At 39.2% G+C, this 12646-nt stretch overlaps 1 non-coding gene across 1 annotated transcript; it reads left to right on the forward strand.

Annotated features, from left to right (window-relative positions):
* The first annotated feature begins 1370 nt into the window (after window positions 1–1370).
* Window positions 1371–1442, forward strand: Trnaq-cug (transfer RNA glutamine (anticodon CUG)). The gene has a single exon. It is a non-coding gene; the product is annotated as a tRNA-Gln (tRNA).
* Window positions 1443–12646: the final 11204 nt, after the last annotated feature.

Consider the following 12646-nt stretch of genomic DNA (forward strand, 5'->3'; position numbering starts at 1 on the left):
TAACGTTTTTTTATCGACATTGACTCTGATTCCGTACAAAAGCTGTTAAAAAAATAATACAACCTGCATAGGCGTCATCCATAAAGTAAAGTTAGCGTGACGTAACGATGATTTTCCAACCAACTCTGTTCTAGTGGATATTCATCCTAACTTATGCGCTAGTCCTACGTTATTTTGGTCATGTCTGTTACATACCTACTTTATGGTAATTCGCCGCCAACTCACACAGCAGTTTTTCTTCGATTTGCGTGAAACTTTGTTCTAAGGGGTAATTCATGTTCCTGATCAAGTATCCGAGTTCCATTTTTCGATATCTCGTTACGGAGGGGCGGTACGACAATTCCTGAACATTCGAAAAAAGTGAAATTTGGTGTCAAAGGGACATTTATGTAAAATTGGACGCCCGATTTGATAGTTTAGGACAAATCGGAGCAACCTTTTCCGATTTCGTGTGAGTTGGCGTAGAGTTACCCCTATATCAGATATAATAAAACTGCTCTTCTGGTTAACTTCAAAGTTTCAAACGGGTATAAAATAAGTCACTTATCACCTACTTGTTGGATACAAAAGAAAATCCCTTAGGTTCAGCCAAGACAAACCGAACCACTTTTGCCCATTCATTATCTCCGAACGCATTTCTTTTCGATCGATCAAAAACCGAGTCTGCACCGCTTCAATCACTTAATGATTAGACCTCAAACACGCTGCCTGACAGACCAAAAAAGGGGGAAAAACAGAAGATTAGTCGAATGGTTCACTCCCTGTTCCCAGTTCGCTTATTACAACATATCAATCAGTCATATGGCAGCAGCAGCAGGGTGGGTATCATAACAATCATCCATCATCCTAGGCCCGACTTGTGGTGGCGAATAAAACTCGATCCATTTTTCCCCCGGACAACTGGCTTGGGTTTGGGCCCGGCTCTCGTGATGTCCGCGGGTTGATGAAGCGCGGAGGAGTGTCCGCTGACGGCTACCTACCTATTCCGTTGCTGCTGCTGCTGGAAGGTCCAATTTGTGTAAACATCGTCATTCTCGACTAAACGGACACACGGGGAGGTGGAACACAACAAATCATCATTCATAGTCAATCGGCCGTTGAACAGGATCGCCTCCATCGCCAGCCTGGCGTCGTCACTCGGCGGTTGGTCGATTGGTTGATGTGATGTGCTAGAACTTGCTAAAGAATACCAATGAGCACAGGTTTGAGTTGCACTTTTGTTGCTTTGAGAGAGGTAGACAATTTTTCTGCCGCGAAAATTTCGGTGGGTTTGTTTTTGCACCACTTCTTGAACATTTCAATTCGCACCATACGGTTTACTTTTGAGTGCTTTTCTCAGGACAGTGGTTTCACTCAGACAACACCATGTCGGTTCCATGGTGTAATGGTTAGCACTTTGGACTCTGAATCCAACGATCCGAGTTCAAATCTCGGTGGAACCTGGCGATACATGTTTTTTTTTTCATAAGCATAAGCACAACTGCCATAATTGAAGAATCGACTATTATAACGAAACAAGTATTCCGAGAAAACACTCATTAGTTTTCGTCGTCAAATATTCACCACAGCAATTTTAAAGGAGAATGGTAAATTAGCCGTTTGGTTAATCGAATCGGCAGCCAAAACTAAACACTAATTTAACGAAATTCAAGTTTTGAAAGATGCGTTGAAACATCCTCCACTGCAGCAAAAATCACGATTTTGTCAAAAGTGGGCGTTACCATCAACTGGGCACCTCTAGTGGAGCCTGACGAGTTCCTGGAATAGCCGTGGGCACCACTGGGCCCCACCATTGCTGTATGGGAGTGGGCCCTGGGCCAAAAAAGTTTGGATATCAGTGAACTAGAGTAAACCGGAACATATCGTCGCTTGTGTTCTATACGTCTGCTGTAAACAGCTATGACGTGTCACAAGATAGCACACAAGCGACGATATGTTGAAACCAGTTTTAGTTCTTTATTTTGATACTTTCTTTTTGGTTTATTGGTCTTCCCAGCAGGCTTGGCCGAATGGTTAAGCTGTCCGCTTCGTAAGCGGAAGTTCATGGGTTCGATTTCTATCTGCTCCAACCTTCCATCGAATAGGGAAGTAAAACGTCGGTCCCGGCCTTGGTTGTTGTTAGGCTCACAAGTCATTCCAAGTATAGGAAACGTCTCCACGCTATAAGTACAAACAACACACCAAACCAAGCCTGCTCCGGTGGAATTGATGGCGGCGGTTGGACTCGCAACCCAAAGGTCGTCAATTCGAACCCTGGAGTGGAAGCACAGAGTAAGACAGAGTCACTACTGCCATTTGATTATTGGTTCCACTTTGTGATACATCGCACGCCTGCTACCAGCAAACCTTATGGAGCCAAAAAATAAAATGACATTTCTTCGAACTGCTCGCTCTGTGTTACTCTGTGATGGAAGGTTCCTTGGAGTAAAAATAGGTTTGGGGGCTCTCCCCATTCAAGCCTTTGGACTCCTAGGTTCGAGCAGAAACTTGCAATAAAGACCACAAAAGACCAGGGGGTCGTTAAAGTTGTTGGTTTGATTTTTTGTCTTTCCAGTTTTTTAAAATATGTAAATATATTATAATTTTTTTTGGAGCATGGTACAAAATTGGTGTGGGTGGCCAACATATTTAGAATTTATATTTAAAAAATCAAGTTAGATTTAATTTCATAGCAAATTTTATAACTATTAAACAATACATTTTAAGCAAATAAATTGAGTTTGAAAAATACAATATAATTGTGATTTTTTTGAATTAAACAATAAACGTAACCATACTACCCAAGTAACATTTTTTTCCAGGAGTTCTACAAGAGCTCTTCAAGATAGCTACAGCATAACAGTTTGGACCACGGTAGGATAAAATTCTCTTCAAAACTTCTTCAGGAGTTTGGAAGAGTACTTGAAGAGAGTTTTATCCTACCGCGGTCCAAACTGCTATGCTGTAGCTATCTTGAAGAGCTCTTGTAGAACTCCTGGAAAAAAAATTTACTTGGGTAGTGATCAATTTGCCGTAATATATTCAATAAACACCAAAACAAGTCTTACCAGTTTAATAAAAATTGAAAAATAAACTGAAATCCTATCGTTGACTCTCTTTTTTGGCGGTGTTCATCATGTGAAAGGTAATTAAGTCCAGTAATTTTGGAGAAGGTCACTATTCATTTTACGAAATTGGGCATATCTCTGCCTATATTGAACCAAAACTGATACTTTTTTATGGAAATTGTTTAGAAAACTGTTCTTTACAATGTAATTGATTCGAAAATAATTTAAAATGTAGTGATGTAATATTGCAGAGAATTGGAAAAAGAAACAAAGCAATCCACTTTAACGCCCCCGTGTCTTTGTGGTCTCTGTTGCAAGTTTATGCTACTTTTTATTGAAGATCAAATATTGGTCCAATATATATAAGTTAGAGTCTCCTTAGGGATATTCAAAAGAAATTTAATGGATATCAAGATGAATGCATCGGTTTTCAGCTACTTTGCTCAAGAAATATCCTAAAAAATCGAAAAAAAAATCTTCAAAAAACAACAACCCCCCTTACGGTATACCCCGCAAAATGTCAGGAAAGAGCTCTTCTGTCATTGTGCCAAATATCAGACTTGCCGAATATTTTGTCTTAAGTTTGTTCTACGAAACACACCGTGCTGGCGTTTAAATTTGCCACAATTGACGATGTTTATTCCAACAGTATTATAAGTTTATTATCATTTGTTTTATTTTAATTACAATTATTTTAAACTTTTACGGCAGCATGTAACCGCAACTCTGTTTAAAATTTAACAGCAATAAATCTTACAGACCAGTACACAATGCAATGATGCATCCATCTGTGGTGCGTACATCACTTATGCATTAACGGAACTGAGCGAACATGGTCCACTGTGAAATATATTATTGAAATAGTCAATAAATTTAATCACAAAATTCAAAACAATTGTATGTAAACATCTTAGTTTTCTTGAAGTTCAACCAATGTCAAAACTCAAAAACTTATTGCAAATGTGTATCTTATCTTCAAAGTTTCGACATTTTCCAATCAATCGCTCCCACTGTGCAATTGTGGCATGTTTTACACAGATATGTAGATCAGAATCGCACACACAAACGTACGCTCCTCTTAAATGAGCGTGGTGCAAATTTTTCAACATCTTCGCGCTCACTAAACCGCTCGTTTCTTACTTATTGACGGTCGGACCGACGGAACAACTTTTGCACCCGTCGCCGCCACCGCGCCACTATCAGACAGCAAACATGGCTTCGGCTGCCCCGAAGGTATGTCTTAAATCATGTAAGGCATGCATACCTAATGTGTAAGACAAGCGACCCTCACCTCTTCGAGCGGTGGCTTTCGTATGAAGATACCGAATGCACTTCGTTCGGTCGTTCGTTCATGGCAGAGCGATGCAGCTATGCATAAACTATTCGCTAATTTACTCACCTGTTGTTGAAAGTAATGAGCACAATTATGGCCCGCGTGTAAGTAGTATTTATTTATTGCACTTCTATAAGGCCATTAAATATACTTTGTATGATGAAAACGTGTGGAGAATGGCTTTCAGGAAATTCTCCATCGATCTTAGTCAGGTGAAACATGAATGGAATAATTTCTGTACAGTGAAGTAGAGCAGTAATTTGCATACACCCATAATAGAAAGTCGAGAGAATAGCTCTAACACAATGGTTTTTTATATGTCTGTGAAAATGTCTGTGTATGTTTGTGTATTTGTCTGAATTTAAAATATATCAATAAACAGTTTTAGAAATCCATCTGAAATAGCGTTTAAAGCATTTTAAGACTAAAGAAATTAGTTTCGGTTAATATTTTTGCAAAATATTAAAATACTAAAGTTTTTTAAAAGTCAGTGCTCCTCAAAAAATTTCTGACAAAAGCTCAAATGTCTGTGAAACACAAAGGAATTCTGTGAATCTGGCATCCTTGGAACCTTCATACTACCAGATCGTGATTTTATTCTCTCGGATGGCGCTGCCCTACTGTGAGTATAGTATCTCATTGATCATAAATGATATAGCGATTTTTTAAGATTTCTTTACTTTTTAGGACAAATAATTTACTAGAATAAGTAACTTTCGAATGCTATTTAACCAGTACCTCCACTCTACTTATAACATTGCTGGTGAATAACTGAAGTTTACTTACTAAATTTTCAAAAGGGTACGAATAAATATTATCTTTTATGAAAAATTACCATACAGCACAAATTTACGATTCAGAAGCTAAGGAGCCAAAACATTGCGAATAGATAACATATCCGCCTATTGATTCTCACATAATAAAGTAAACAGCATTGAATAGAAGGTTCGTATAGAGGTATAGTGTCGTAAAAACTCGAAACATACAGAGCACGATTCTATACTGCTTATGCTTAAATTTACAGTGGCTCAATCAAATCACGCTTCACCAATTTTTAACATAAAAATAATCCCTAGCTGTCACGGCTTGTAAGATAAACATGCAAATGAATTCACCACAGAAACTAATTAATTCTCGCAAATTAATTCTGTTATTATCGGTGATAAATAACTACGCTACTTCTCATTTCTTTGAAACTGTCAATAAAATTTATGAACGACCGTAAAAAAACAAATATCTCACGTAATTTGATATTTCTTCAAGTTCATCTATAAACGTAATGAGGCAATAAATTATTCCCAAGGCATCGGGAAATGTGTGTTTCATTTTATCATAAATAAACAAACAAATGAACGAGGAACTTATGGGGCAGAGTGTTCAAAGCGATCGCCATTGGAGGCAGAACGGTAATCGAGGCGATCCTCGTATTCGGGGATTTATTCGGCTGCCCGTTCTCTAAATTTTAATGAGCTACATCATGGCTGGGAACCGGCTATCTATTGGACATCTCGATTTCGTGACGACCATTCTTGATGACAGGCCCCGGATTAGGTGCACCCCCCTCCGTGATGAAACCCAAACGACGGGAGTCGGAACCGAAAGCGATTACTTTTTTAAGTCAGATCAGTGACAAATTTGAGTAGCTTTTGAGTAGCCATGAGTACTCACAATCGGTAAAATCGATAGCGATTTTTTTGAAATTAAATATGTCTTTTTTGAACTTTCTTATAATAATTACATTTCTTTTACATGCTAAGTGGTATGGCCTAATGCTCTTCATCTTTGTTGTATTTTTCGTTTTATTGTTAACTGATCACATTTATTTTATTTACTTCAAATTGTTTTACATTATTGCTTTGAAACGAATACATTTGGGAAAAAAAGAAAAAAAAAATCAGTTTTAAAAACTAATCCTAACTTAAAACTAAAAAAAATAACTCATTGAAATATTCAAAATCACTAGAACGAGTAAACTACGAACTGCGGAATTATATAACTAACGAGTAAACTACGAACTGCGGAATATATAGCGGAATTAAAAGGAACAACTCGTCTCTTTGTATTCACACTACGAACTGTATTTTAAGATGAATGCTCCAAGCGTTCTTACTTGCTTACTTGGCGAGTTTTGCAACCACGCAGTGTTGTTGTCATCTCGATGAAAATGTTCAAAAGTTCTTGTGGAGAAAACAGGTCACTACTGCCTTCACCCGTTAATGCTGGTTGGTTTTCCCTCGGTTGCTGACTGAAGCCTGGTGGTGTTGTATTCTCTGCAACTTTTTACCGCTGATTCAACGGCAATGGCTGCAGATTTGGAACCACTCTAACAGATCCTGCTACTGGCGACGCCAAAGCAGGAAAATCCACGTCCGTGTATGCTGGTGGTGTTTTGCGACGATTTGGTTGATGCATCGTCGTCGCTTGCTGCCGAATTTTTACAAACTCAGCACGTTTTGGGCAGCTTCGATTCTTCGTCGAATGGTCGCCGCCGCAATTGAAGCATTTCGCTTCGATGTTCTCGTTGATTGTTTCGCAAGCTTAAGTTTTGTGCTCACCTCCGCAGTTTGCATAACGACTCTTGATGAAACAGTTCCTTCCACCATGTCCAAACTGCAAGCAGTTCGAACACTGTGTCACGTTACGGTGCACTGGACGACAGGGTAGGCAAATGGCAAAAAACCATCGCGAAGCCCTCGTTTGATTTATTACCTTCCAGTTACAGAATTCACTATAATGATGTATGAAGCAATTGTAGATTTTGAACAAACGAACAATTTTGTAGAACATTGTTTTGTTCCAAAGTGAATGCTGTTGACACTAGAGCGTAAACAATGTCTAAAAATGCCACCATCGGCGTCCCTCACTCGCGATGGTGAGGGGATTTTTGTTTACGATCTAATGTCAACAGCATTCAGTTTAGAACAAAACAATGTTCTACAAAGTTGTTCATTAGTAAAATATCTACAAGTGCTCCATACATGATTATAGTAAATTCCTTAACTGGAAGAAAATAAATTTAAAAAGCTTTTTGGAGGCCCATCGGCAAATACCTTCCCTGCTGGACGATAACGTTCCCAGGTCACGATGATGTTGAAAATTGCCCGAACTGCTTTCAGCTCAGACGGCGTTGTCGATCCTTTCTCGAGATGAACCAGGTACAGTTGATCACGATACTTGATGTCCTTGTTGTGTCTCGTCATCTTGAAGACTTCGATCACGTTCAACTTAAGAGTTTTGAGCTCTTCTTTCAGCACACTCACATCCATGTCGTACAGGCCTCGGAGGACCTGTTTCATGGGGCGTTTACCTGGATCGTCATGGCTGTAGTATTCAATCTTGGTGTTGTTCAGGAAATCCCGAACGTAGTTGTAATCCTTTCTGGTAGGTAGCAGAATTTTGAGTCCATCAGCAAACAAGAGAATGGAAGCTCGTGAAGCACCAGATTTGATAAACCCGGTCAGCCACTTTCGCACCGAATCCGATGACAATGTTTTCACAAAAATGGGTTGCAACTTTTCCCTTCGTTCAAATTCTTCCTTCTCGCTCACGTCCACAGGGAGGGTAGCAAACTGGTTTCCAGACGAATTTTGAGCGTCCTTGCTCAAACTGCCTGGCTTTGCAGGTAGCGCTTCGGCATTCTTTAGCTTCTTTAAATCTGTTGATCCTGCTGGTGAGGACCGCCTCTTTTTCTTGCCGTGAGGCATTTTTGCACTTTTAAAGCACTTTTCAGGAGCTAATATCCAGGAGTACCTCACTGATCGGTGGTCCACAAAGGAATGAATTGAAGGTGAACATTTTTAATCGAGGTTGACTTTATAGCTATCGGCCACCATTGCTAGTACCAAACACTAGTGTCTTCCTTAACTACCGGATACCCGTCGCTCCGTGCCGTACCGAGCCCAGGGCGGCGAAGTCCTTGTAGTTAAAAGGAAGACACTAGTGGTTGGTACTAGCAACGGTGGCCGACAGCTATAAAGTCAACCTCGATTAAAAAAAATAATCACAATCATCAAATAATTGATCATAGAATCCACAAAATCTGCCCTTTACCTGAAAGGATTAACAGTCCAGAGGACTTTTTGCAATATGCTGAACCCTATCAAAAAAGGGATAATGTAATATCAAATTTGATGGGTTATTCCAGAACCCAGTTCAAAGCAAATTCCAGGCACGTTTTCTCCGTCCATTGCTGCACTATTTCATTTTCATGACTTTTTTATCTGGGTCCTGGATTTGGTTGATTCTAGTCGCAACCCAAAGGCCTAAATCCGTAAGGAACTGTTAACAGTCGTCTTATGGCCTGTCCCTGGCCCCAGGATAAATGTGTTTGCTCTGCACTATTTCGACCATCCCAGCATCCTGCTAGACACTCCCTCTGAATTTAAACACAGCTCCCGAAGGTGTAGAAAATATCAATCCCGGGGCCAAAATATCCCTCCGGATAATAGCGTTAGTTTCAGCACGCCAGACAGTGAACCCCCCCTAAGTTCAGCTGGGTAATATGCGCAGCAGCAGCACCAACAGCAAGAAATATAATAGAAATATTTCATTTTTATTGCGAACCTCTTCCTTCCTTCCGCACGTTGATAAACATTTTCTGGCTGGGATATTCCTACTTGCCAAAATGAAATTAGCCGATAAAGCGGCAATAATGGTGTCATAAAAAGGGATATACCAGATTAAAAATAATACATGTTGCCACTCGAGGAATGGGAGTAGAACGTAACGAAGTAGAGTTGCCTCTATCGTGAACTGAATGTTTGTAACATGTTTGCTGTTTAGTGTTTGCTCGGCAGTCGTTACATTTTTTAAACGAGGGGTTTTCATAATACGAATAGGTCCGTTAACAATAAATCGTGGGACTTCAAGTAACTAGTATGTCATACAAATGATATTTGGTAAAGCTAAGGATTACCGCAAACTGTTTACTAAAGTAAACACAATGTTTTCACAATTTAATCCCTCTTTAAAAACTGGAAAGCAATACCAGCTAAATCCTCAACCATTGTGTTAGTAAAAATTCATAAAAAAGTATTTGAGCATGCTCAATTCATGGATAGATAAGAAGATGATGGAACATCCTGGATACACTCATTTTGACAGAATTTTAACGAGGTCGCTAAAATGAGTTGTAAAGATAATATCCGGGTGATTCTACGATATTTGAAGTGTTACATAACCATATTGAGTGGTCTGATATATCGTCAAAAAAGTGATCGGAGTCTAAATTGTCTTTTAAAGAAATTGTCAATTATTTCATTAAAACGATAGCGCATTCAAGAGTAGACATCTCACTTCTTTTATACTAATAGTTCCATAAGATTTGGGTGAAACATGTAAAATCGTCAGCCGATTGAATATTGAGTGAGGTTTGAGAAGCCGACAAATATTCTTTGCAATTTGAAGATAAATGCATTATAATTAGAACACATGCAAATTTAAAGTATATGTCCAAGAGAAAGATTTTTTTTTTCAATTTCAAAAAATCTAAAGCAAAATTATTTTTAAAAAATCTGGGAAACAGAAATTCTCTGTTTTGAAACAATTAAGAATTCTATTTTGAATTTTCCAAGTTGGACGCACTAATGTTTGGAGCTGTAAGGAGTTCGATACAGTCCCTCAAAGTTGGTTATTTCCAGCATTAATCTATTCAAACAAAGCCCAAAAATCAACATTTTAGTAAATATTTAAGCATTGTATACTATCAATGCCTGCAAATTGTGTTGTGTTGTGCTTCATTTTACCACAACCATTTTAACTGTCAAGCAGAGTTATTTATAAAGGTTAACATCGTCACAATAAACTTGTTTTGGTGACCTTAATTATCTCTTCCAATTATGTAGTCATATCACCACGATTAACATGATAACCATAAATAATGATCAGTTTAACAAGCCCGTTGTGCACTTACCTTACATTCAACGAATGGTTATGTCACAAAACAAATTAATAAATAAAACATTTATATACAAGAAATTAATCTCCACTTAATCAGTGCACGGTGCTCGTGTCCCACTTGAAACGACGACGACGACGATTGCGGCGCGGTCAACTACAAAATACTCACCGTGGTAAGTTATAACGTTGTAAAGTAATAAAATATGATATCGCATATTTTCTCATTTGTAAAAAGTCGTGCACCCAAGGTGCGATCGTACATTTCTCAAGAACTCCGGCCGCGGCCAGTCAGCGGTGTGGCCACTTAGCAGGGCACCACCGACTCAGGACCGAATGGACCTACCTCACAGCAGCCCAACCAGGGGCATATTTCATCGGCCGTCCCCTGGTCCTCTGGTCAGCGCCATGCTGTTTGCAATCACGTTTTTCACCTCTCCTCTGTGTGTGTCTGTGTGTTTGTGAGTTCCCACCTTTTCTTTGGTTGCCTGCCTGCCTGCCAGATAGATGTGCGCAAATGCATGCAGTAATACAATCATTGCCAGTGGGTCTTTAGACTGGTACCTAATTTATTGCACAAGTCCATTGTTCTGACAATAAAAATCGGCAGGATTCTGACAAGGTGCTGCTAAACAATATGGTGCTTCGGGGCTTCGGTCAGGTCAGGAGGGTAAGGGAAGAAAAGATCACAAAATAATGCCTGCCAAAGAAAGGACCCGGCCGAGGCCAAACAGATAAAAAATGAAACGAGAGTAAACATATGCTCGAGAGTCTTTATTTATTAGGCCTCTGGGATCCCTTCGGAATTGGCAATCTCTGCGTCCTGCCGACCGGCCTGCAAGCCAGGACAGTTCTATGGAAAAACGCATTTTAGCAAATAGTTATACACTTTTTTGTGTACTCATGTACTCATCATTGGCATTTAAGGTAGTGTTCATCAAAATCCATCATAATTTGGGAAAATGTTAGTAAACTATCTAACAACAAATCAAAGTTGAAAGATTTTCGATGTTATTTAAATTGTTTTTGTTACTAATAAATTACGAGAGGTGTATCGTTTTTCAACCCATAGTCACCCCCACGGTATTAGGATCGATTCTAAGAATACTAGAAGTCACAAGAAAAAAGCAGCTCGTCGCCGTCGTGCTAACTTGTCGTACGTGCATTTTGGGCCAAATTGAGTTAAGAACGCCATTTTGTGCAGCTCACAATGCCTCATCTTTTGACCTTCACAGATCCTCAAAATTCGATTTCAATCCTGAGATATTCAATAAAAACCGAAAAAACTCCGTGCATTGTTGTCGCTCTTTATATGAAAGAAGTTTCAATCTTGTCGTGCATGTTTCTATTGTGAAATTGGGATCTAACCCAACAACCCAACATAAAACACTAAATCAAAAAGTGTATAGTTTATATGTTAATCTGCCTTATCCATAGCGTTCTCAGTCTCAGATGGTAGTCCCAGATGTTTCCTACAAGCTCCAGGTCGAATCGAGTTGATATAAGGATGGAACACTTTTTTATTTGAGTTTCAAAAGTGTGCTATTTTTACACTAAAATGACAATAACTCCTTTCAGGTTTAACCAATTGGGATGCCTTACCCCGCATTTTGTTGCAATTTTTTTGCTCCTTTCAGGTATATTTTGAATTTTGAAATTTAATGGAAGTTTGCCTAAGTTACAGCTTATAAACGCTTTTTGACGTTTTTGAGCCTATAAACTTTGTGTCCCGATTTTTCCCACTTCCCGTTGACCTGGAGTACTCATATTTGGCCCAGATGATAGTTATATATGTACAAACAACCTCTGTAATTTCTAATTGGTGAGGTCGACGCGAGATGAGTATGCTCTGCTCGGGGACTCGCTCTTAACTAAACTCGCTGATTTTGAATAGAGACTTATGGGATCGAATGAGACCAAAATGGTCAAAATACGTTCATCCAGTCCAGAGATACAGACCCACATAGACTTTGCTCAGAATTTGATTATGAGTATACGTGAAGGTGGATCTACGAGGTCAAATTAAGAGGTTCATTTTTCGAGTGATTTTATAGCCTACCTCGGTAAGGAAGGCAAAAATCGATCGAAATAAAAAAAAAATCGATTTACGAAATCTCAGAGAATTTCCCCGTCAGCCTGAAACCAGACAAGCCACATCGACCCGAGCCGTGCAGAAACACAAACAGCATAAAGCCCAATTCGTGGAGAACCGGGCCCAGGCTGGCAGAGAGAAAACAGATCATAAATAATTGCACGCTGAGAAGGAAACGTATAGACCACGCGGGGCTTAGTAGGAAAAAGGAATTAACAGAAGATAAAAAGGAATAATGAATTCTTCACATTTCGGTTTCGTATTTTATGGGATTTAAGG

The sequence above is a fragment of the Culex pipiens genome, chromosome 2, assembly GCF_016801865.2.
Source record: "Culex pipiens pallens isolate TS chromosome 2, TS_CPP_V2, whole genome shotgun sequence".
In the NCBI taxonomy this organism is placed as follows: Eukaryota; Metazoa; Arthropoda; class Insecta; order Diptera; family Culicidae; genus Culex; species Culex pipiens.